This window comes from Nomascus leucogenys, chromosome 12 (genome assembly GCF_006542625.1).
Source record: "Nomascus leucogenys isolate Asia chromosome 12, Asia_NLE_v1, whole genome shotgun sequence".
Lineage (NCBI taxonomy): Eukaryota > Metazoa > Chordata > Mammalia > Primates > Hylobatidae > Nomascus > Nomascus leucogenys.
In genome coordinates, this window is record NC_044392.1 from 58643976 (window position 1) to 58653941 (window position 9966).

The following is a 9966-nucleotide window of genomic DNA, read 5'->3' on the forward strand; positions in this document are numbered from 1 at the left end:
TTTGGTATAAGCGGTGATAAAAGGATCCAGTTTTACTTGTCTTTTTTTTTTTTACCCCAAAATGGCAAATCAGTAAATCCCATTACCATTTATTGAATTAATCTACCTTTTATAGGAGTCCTTTAAATAGAATCTTCTCCATGTACATTTAAAATGATTCAATTGATATAAGTTCTATATGTGGCTTATAAAATTCCTATTCAAAACGTAATACCAGGAAATAGCTATGATTGTGGACAGTTATTTAACCCCTCTGGATCTGTTTCTCTACCTGTAGAAATGGAGACAGCAATATCTACCTTGCATTGTTTTTATGAAGATTTAAAAAAAATAAAATATGTAGATGCATCTACCTCAAAAAAAAATGTGAGTTTCTCTTTCTTTTCAACTTTCTGTAATAAAGCAACATGGGCCCTCAGTCAGAATTGGAGATCAAACTTGGCTATAAGACTTGGTTTCTATATTTATTTCCTGAGCATATGGAGAGAGCAAAGGGGGTCATGGCTTTTTCAATAGTGGCACATAATTATTTTCCCCTCAGTTCAGCATCTAAAGAAGTATCCTATTTAATCCTCTTGAAGTACCAAACTTATTTCCAGTTCCACAAATATTTCAACAAGCTACGGTGCTAGGGACAAGTGATATCACATAGATCTGAGTTTGAATTCCAGTTATGCTACTTACCAAATATGTTACTCAACTCCTGAATAATTTACAATAGCTCCTATGTCACAGGGTTCTTGAAAGGGTTAAGACTCCTCGTAAAATATAAGCTTCATAAGGACAAGAACTTTATCTGGTTCATCACAGTGTCCTAAGTGCTAGAACAGTGCCTGGTATACATTGTGGCTCATTAAATCAATGTGGAAGGGAAGGGAAGAGGAGAAGAGGGGTAAGAGCACTTAGCTAGGTGCCAAAGTGAGTGAACTAAAACTGCTAGCTGTAGGCGGTGGTCAGAGGTAACAAAGATGCAGTCCTGGCTTCAGGGGCCAAAATCTGGATCTGAAAACCAAGCTTATAGCACTTCCATACTAAGCATAATGAAACACATAGTACAATACAGCACAAACAAAGTGCTTTGAAAACAGGTGGTAAGTAATAATTCCAGCTGGAGGATTAGGGAAGCACTTTATGGAAGAGGGCTGTGTTTAAGCTGGACCTTAAAAGATAATATAATTTTTGATAGAGGGGAAAGGGACAGCTTTCCATGCAAGGCGAAAAAGTACAAAATTGGGAAAATATTTGGCATGTTCCAGGACCGGAGCTTAATGCAAGTGATGAAAGTGCAAGTCAGGTAGAAGAAAGAACATCTAGAAGGTCAACCCCAGTGACCTTGAATGTTCAGCTATGGTGTTTAAGACAACATACAGACTTGAAGGTTTTTGAGTTGCAGAATCACAGGCACAGGCCCATATGACTATATTATATTTATTTACTTATTATTTCTATTTATTATTCAGAAATCAGTGTGAAAGGTAGATTAGATGGGATCTGGTCACTCAGATTCATCAAATCAGCCCTGACTGTCAAACGGGCCAAATGCTTTATTTTCTCATGGATTCTTTCAATTTTTGAAAGATTTTCAATATTACATTGGAAATAAATATAATATAATCATAATAGCTCACGGGAAAAGTCCAAACTCAGGAGTTGCAGAGAATAGGGAAAGAAGGAAGGGATTTAACAGTGAGAGGGGAGGACAGGGTCAGAGTAGTTGAAAGATCACTGGGCAGTTAGGCTGCTGATGATGTTGTTTTCTGAGGTCAGGAATTCATGAAGACAAATGGGATCAGTTTAGTTTGGGAAGTGTTGACCTTAAGGATGTCTTTTGAACACTCAGTTGGAAATAGGCTATTGATGCCCCAGATGTTAGAGCAGGAGAAATGGAGATGTGTCAGCATTGCTCCATCATTAACAAGATCAATGTTGCTTTTCTAAGATGTTTACAGTCAACCTAATATGTGCATATCAGAATGGAAACATCTCAGATCAATGGAGATAGGTGAATTATTTAATAAACAGTGTTGGGAAAATTGGCTGGCTATTTGGTCAAAAAGATGTGGCACCCATCTCATACTGCACATAAAAATAAATCCCAGATGAATTAAATGTGGAATTGAAAACACGACAAAGAAAAGTATTTAGGTAAGGAATATACACACAGACAGACACACACAGACACACACGTATCGACAAAGATATACATAAACACATTTACATCTAAATTTATTTCCATATCTACATATATTTACTGAAATCGATGAGTTCACACTGGTATCTCTGATATCAATTCAACACCACAGTGTTCATTCTAATTTTCTCTCTTTCCTTATTTCTAACTCTCTTCTACAACGAGAACCTTGGTTCCCATTATTTTTAATTTTTTTATTAGATCAAATCCCCTGTATACAGCCAATCTCTTATCATCATTGCTGCCCCTGTCCCTGAGTAGAGCCCCCATCCCATTAGGGCTCTGACATCTTACACCAGGCCACCCAACTGAATGGATGTCTACCTTTCTCTGCCCCATACAATGGATTTAGGAAGGAATTGCTCAGAAAGAAGAAGGGAAGAGAAAGGAAAAGGAAGGGAAGGGAAAGGGAAGACCCTTCCATTTTTTGTTTATTGATTTATTTGTTACAGAAAATAAATACCCCAAATTGCCAAAAATCTACCATATATATATATATATATATATATATATATATATATATATATATTTGATTCCATTTCATTCAAGTACCATTCATCAAACACTTTTTATGTTTAATCCATTCTGGGAAAAATGAAGAGGTATTTCCCAGAGCATCACTTCTACCCAGGAATTTATAATCTCATTGAAGAAGTTAAACAATGCAGATTAATAACACAAACCAAAAATAAGCAGTTCAATAGAATAGTGGCATGAGCTAGCACTAGTTCCCTGGTTCTCATAGACGCAGGTAGATAAATACACAATTTCTGCAAGCCTGACTTATCTGGGGTTTGGCTCTGACAGAATGATCCTAGCCTGCTAGGGAATGTTGAAGACTCACCCTTAATAAAATGCAAGAGGCCTAGAGCAAGGGTTCTTTCCAAGTTATTGTAACCACTTCTTCTTGCCAATGGTTTTTTTGTTTGTTTGTTTTTGACATGGTCTTGCTCTGTTGCCCAGGTTGAAGTGCCGTGACATGATCCTGGCTCACTCGCAGCCTTGACTTCCTTGACCTCCTAGACTCAAGCAATCCTCCCACCTCAGCCTCCCAAGTAGCTGGGACCACAGCCAGGCACAACTATGCCCAGCTAATTTTTAAATTTTTGGAAAGACAGGGTCTCACTTTGTTGCTCAGGCTGGTCTTGCACTCCTGAGCTCAAGTGATCCTCCTGCCTCAGCCTCCCAAATTGTTGAAGTTATAGGCATGAGCAATCGCACCCAGCCCTTCCTTCCAACTGAATAAAAATCACTACCATCCCATATAACACAGAGCAGAAAACCATCTGCAAATCTTTATGGATCATAGTCCCATTCCCAAGCAGGGCGCAGTCTGTGATCCCAAGCCCTCCACTGCTCACACGCCAAATGAGAACATGGGAAAATGAACATGGGAACTGACAGTCTCCCCGCGAACGTGGGAACTGACAGTCTCCCCGCGAACGTGGGAACTGACAGTCTCCCCGCGAACGTGGGAACTGACAGTCTCCCCGTTCATTTTGTTACATAAGTGATACAAACTCTTTTTAGAGATTATACACAGGCAAAAGAGCAAACATCACACATAGTCTTACAACTTTTGGAGTAAATTCTTCCAGAATTTTTTTCTATGCATTTGTAAGGTAAGTTTTATAAATAATTGCTATGCATCAGTTTCCTCATCTGTAAAATGAAGATGATAATAATATCTGCCTCATTTGAGAGACTGAGGACAAAACATGAGTTTAAAAAAAGAGCGCTTCATATAGCGCCTAGTGCATCTATAAAGGTAACACAATCTATATCTTTCTAGCACTTATCTGTCTAGATTCAGCTACATATTTTTTATAAAATAGATGGAAGTATTCATATTTCCTTGTAGTTTGCTTTGTTCGCCTACAGATATAGCATGAACTTCTTCCCTTGTGGGACAGTTTGCAAAGTGCAAAGAGACGATTAAATCCTTTGAGTGACTTTTTAAAGTGGAAAGGGTATTATTTCGAGGTGATGAGCGAGGTTAGGGAAAAGCCTGCATCTATGACTTCTTGGACCTACAAGCTTGGGAATGCCACTTGTATATACTCTCAGAGTCTGAGTGCCAGGCAAACCTTGAAGCTCAATCCTTTTCAATTTTGTTGTTGTCATTGTTGTTGTGTAAGCAATAAAACCGTGTTTCCCCCAACAAAATCTGACAAAGAACTCAACAAGTAAAACCATTTTGAAACATCAGAATACATTTATTTTATAAGCTTGAATGTATACTATTTGTTAATTATAAAGCTTATCAATAAGATCAATAAGGCTGTTTGATAAACAGAAACTGAAATCCAGGAATAGGGATAATGATCACAGTCTTGGTCAATATCAGCTTCCATGAAATGGAATAAAACATTTGTGAAAATTTTGCAGTACCACTCTCATAGAATGAAGTACTAAAACCAGTGCCCCAACACCCTTATTTTACAGATGAGAAAATTAAGGCCCAGAGATATTACATACTTTTTAAATATTAAGAGCACCAATAATAAAAATACTCTGATAACAGGAAGAAAATATTTTACTGAAGAAAGTATCTGGAATGGTTAATATGTATTTTCCACAAAATATGGTTCTTTTCCATTTAAATGATTGCCGTATCATTCTTCAATTAATAAAATGGAAATGGTCAATTAACTTAGCTGCTGTTTTTTATTATTTTGCTTTAGTCTCATAGCTTGTAAGCCCTGAATTGTGCTATGTAATTTGTATTTTATTCCATTCATGGATGTAAAGATTTACTGATTATCTCTAGTAATTAAATTATGCATTTTAACTTATGACTCAGCATCCCATTTTCTACATATCAGCTGTTCTTGTCTATTAAATATCTATCTCATCATCTGTAATTTCAGTTCTTTTCTCATTATGAGGCTTGTCTGTAAAATTCAGGAAGCCACTATCTACAAACAGTCTCCTGCACTAATGAAACAAGGCCAAGCTTCACTGACAGAAGTTTAAAAGCTGACTCCAGATTTTACCCTGCCACTTCCTCCTTCCACATGGACAGTTGATGGGCAACTCCTTAGTGTAGTTACAATTATTCCACCCTGTCTATATGTGGACCGACACACCCCTGACCTCCACATGGATCATAGTTTCTCAGAACTTTGCGTGTATTTTGTCGTTTTAAAAAATATGATCCAAAGTCATGTTTTTAAAAATTACATTGTGAAATACACTATACATGCAAATAAATGTATCAATGGTGTTTATTTATTTTTATTTTTATTTATTTATTTTTTTTTTTGAGACAGAGTCTAGCTCTGTCACCCAGGCTGGAGTGCAGTGGCACGATCTTGGCTCACTGCAACCTCCTCCTCCCAGGTTCAAGTGACTCTCCTGCGTCAGCCTCCCAAGTAGCTGGGATTACAGGCAAGCACCCATGCCCAGCTAATTTTTGTATTTTTAGTAGAGATGAGGTTTTGCCATGTTGGCCAGGCTGGTCTTGAACTCCTGACCTCAGATGATCCACGCACCTCGGCTTCCCAAAGTGCTGAGATTATAGGCGTGAGCCACTACGCCCAGCCTATCGAAGGTATTTATTGTAAAGTAATATACTCTTTTTGAAAATTAATAGTTTCATAAGATCATACTTGCTTATTGTAGACAGTTTAGAAAATATTTTAGAAGTATAAAAATATCTAATGACATACTGAAAATCACTCATAAAAGAGTCTGCCCTTTGTTTTTCTCTCTTCCTACATATTTTGTGTCCTCCATTTTTCACTCAGGATTATAGCAAGATTATTTGCTCATACATTAAATATTTTAAACAATCATGATGTCTAAAGGTATCTTATTTATTCCTCCTTTATTGAACATTGGTTCTTCTCATACTATTTTTAAAATCATGAATAAGACTGTGAGGAAGAACTTTAGGTATAAATATTCATCTTCATCTCTAATTTCTCCCTTTGCATTAAAGTAATATCTTCTGACACCAGATTTTGTGAATAGATTGATAACTTCCTTGGTAATACTCCTAAATCCATTCTCATTACTATATAAATGATTTAGATAGTAAAGTTCCTGGAAAAATCATTATAAGTTTATGTCAATAGCACTGAGAATTATGGTTCCTATTTTTGGTTAGTTTACAGAGCTCTTGATCCTGTACATCTTATGGCTTCTAGAAGTTGCTTTTGGGCTGATCTGTGTTGTCATGATGGTAAATATGCAAATAAAACAGACTAAGACTTGATAGATACCCAGGATTAATGGGAAGACCTGAAACCAGGAAAGGAGAGATAAGGAAAGGCAGAAAAGGTAGGAGGGAGAAGATATCATAGAATTGTGGAAGTTGAAACTAGAAAAAGAAAAATCAAGTCAGTAATTGGGCAATAGTGTCAAAGGCAACAGAAAGATCAAGATAAGATGAATCAAAAAGATGTCATTAGCTTTGGCCATAAAGTGATTATCATTTACTTTTGAGCAGTTTAAGTGGAAGGAAAGGCAGGATAGAAGACAGAGGGAATGCCTCAAGAACATTGAGTTAATAACCCATAAATCCTGAACCTCTTCTCTTGCCTCAAGCTCATTCTGCTGATAACAGTAGCATAGTACAGTTGATCCTTGAACAATGCGAGAGTTAGGGGAACCAGCCACCCGTGCAGTCGAAAATTTGTGTATGGCTTTTGATTCCAGAACCTAACTACTAATAGTCTACTGTTGACTGGAAGCCTTACTGATAGCATAATAGTCAATTAACATGCATTTTGTATGTTATAGATGTTATATTCTGTGTTCTTACAATTAAGTAAACTAGAGAAAAGATCATAAGGAAGAGAAATATATTTACTATTTATTAAGTGGAACTCAATCATAATAAAGGTCTTCACCCTCACCATCTTCAGTTAAGTAGGCCGAAGAGGAGGAGCAAGAGGAGGGGTTGGTCTTGCTATCTTAGGGATAGCAGAGGTGGAAGGAAATCTGTGTATAAGTGAACCCATGCAGTTCAAATCTGTGTTGTTCAAGGGTCAACTATACATGCGATTCTGTTTCTTTGCTCATCACACAGGTATTTGTTAAGCACTATTATGAATGAAGAACTGTGCTAAGATAGAGGGACACATCAGAGAATAAGACACAGACATGGTTCTTGCTCCGATTAAGCTTACTTTCTAATAGAGGGAGAGAGCCAATTAACAAGGAAACATATTCATAAAAAGAAAAGGTGACATGGTGCTAGATGCAAGTGGAATAAAACAGAATGATGAGATAGAAGTTGTTTATGGTTGGGGCAACAGTGAGTTTGTACCTGGTGGTTAAGAAAAAGCCTTTTCTGAAAGGTAATATTTGAGATGAATTATGAGAAGGAGACAGCCATGGGAATGTCTAGGAGATGAGCATTTCTGGCAGAGTAAATTGTCATTGAAAAGCTGGGAGATGGAATGAACAGCCTCTTCTAGAAATAGAAAGAAAGCCAGTGTGACTGAAGTGGCATAAATGAAGGGAGAATTGGGGTGGCTAGGGAGTGTTAGAGAAGGAGGCTAGAAATGTAGTTGTGGGCAGGGGCCAGATCTCATCAGGACTTCACAAGGATTTTGGACTTTGTTCAAAATAAATCAACTTTGTAGAGAGATAACCATAAGGTCAAATGATTGCATTCTTCCTCATGTCATCTAAGTGCCTCATTTAAGGTACCCTAAAGATCCAGAATGCTAGTGCTCCTAAAAATAATATGAGCAGATATAAAGGAAATCTTTTGGTTTAGTCCACTTAACATGTTTCCCTCACTTCTTCTGGTAACTGTACCCTCTTGACCTACCCCAATCCAGGTAGGTCTTCCAAACAGAATCCTACTTTCCCTGGAATCAGGGGTGTGCACATCACCCCGGTCTAGCCGATCAAAGTATCCCATTCCTCTGAACACAGTGATTGATCCTGACATGGTGTATCACTTAAGCCAGGACTATCACAATGGTGCCCTGGGATAGAGTTGGATGCTAGAAGGGAAAAGCTGTCTCTTTCCTCTGGGGTCACCAAGCTGGTGTGATGCAAGCTTGGCAATGCCTGGGGCCATTTCATCCCTTTCCTACTCAGGACTCCCTTCTCTGCACTACTTCTGCATAGAAAGTATGTATCTATGCATTTGGAAAGAGCAAGGCAAACACCCAGAAATAAGGGCGAAAAATGGAGAGGGAGAAAAAGAACTTGGAACTGACAACCGACAGCACTTGTTAACTCTCAGGGATCCCTAAAGTCAAATCCTTCCCTGGACTTGCTGATAAGAGTGTCTGAGCAAATAAACCCCTCTTTTCGATCAAGCCGGTTACACTGGTTTCTGTCACTTACAATCCAAAGAATCCTCACTATTATAGCATGTGAAAGAGGAAAATCAATTAGCGTTTACACACCAGTGTCTCCATTCAGCACACTTTTTTCATCACTAGAAATAGAGGTATGTGAACAGATGGGATGTGTATGACTTAAGACTTCAGTTTTCCCCCAAAAGAAATTTACTATTTGTAAATGCTTCCACAGCTATCCACGTGCTCTCCCAGCCTTCTCACCAGTGGTGTGCTGGTTAACTGGGTCTCTGGGAGACAGAAACACACTAATTTGTAAGATTTGCCAATTTCTGTCCTATAAATACTCCCACCATTGTGGATTAAGCTGCCAAGGGTATAACAACCAGATAGCAAAATTCCTGAATATGAGTGTAGATTAGGGCAGGCTTCAGTACAACAATGCTGCCTTCTCTCTTTCTTCATATAATCTCTCTCTTCACTCCTCCCTGTTTCTTTCAGTTACCTTCCCTCTCTGCCATGAAATTACTCAATTTCACCTAGTTTTCCTACCCACCCTTTCCCTTTCCCTTTGAATCCCAGCAGCATCATCATCCTGTCATGTCAACAAAATAAGTTTCCTGGGAAGAGCAGAGGCTTTGGAGTAAGAATCAGATTCAGCGTCTTGTTACATGGAATAAGTGACTTAATTACATTGAGCCTCAGTTGCCTAATCTATAAAGTGATACAAATCATATCCCTTTCATAAGAGATGTCATGAGGATTATAAGACAGTTGATATATAAGAAATGCCACGTTAAGGCGTTTGTCTTTCCCACTTCCTTCGGAGAGAACAGTAACTCCTTTATGTGTGCGCTCAGGGCACCCCACCTCCTTGGTTCTTGCCACATCTTACTGCTATGGTCTTTCTCATTACTTAAGAGAATTCTTTGAATGCAAGGCTTTTGTCTTGTTTATCTGCATACCCCAGATCCTAGCTCAGTGCCTGGAGCATGGTAGATGCCCAGTAAATATTAAATGAATGCTGTCTTTGTTATCCATTTCCTATTTGATCATGAGAAGTGCTGGGACAGAAAGAACTTGACTGCAGAGGAGGAAGAGGTTTTGGGATCCGGGGACCCACTGGTATGGACGTGAGCTGCCAGCACAGCAATCGGACAAGGGTGGGAACAATTGCTCGGAAGCTGAGTTGTTAGCATATGCATCATTGAGTTCTCCCACTGGCCCAGCTCATTAGTTTACTGGGTACACAGAGCTGAACGGAGCTCAGGGGAAAGATAATTCACTCAACAACATTGACTCTTTTTTGCTCTCTTGTTTATCTTAGTTGCTGGTGCTCATGTCACATCTTTAAGTTTCTTTCACTGAATGCCTTTTTGGTTTAAATCTTAGTTATTTTTTCCTTGCTGTCCCGGAGATATATGAACCAGAGCCAATAATATAAGAGCTTTCTTTTTCCTTCACAGCTCTGAAAGCTTTACATAAGTGTTTCTTCACTTCTATTTTATG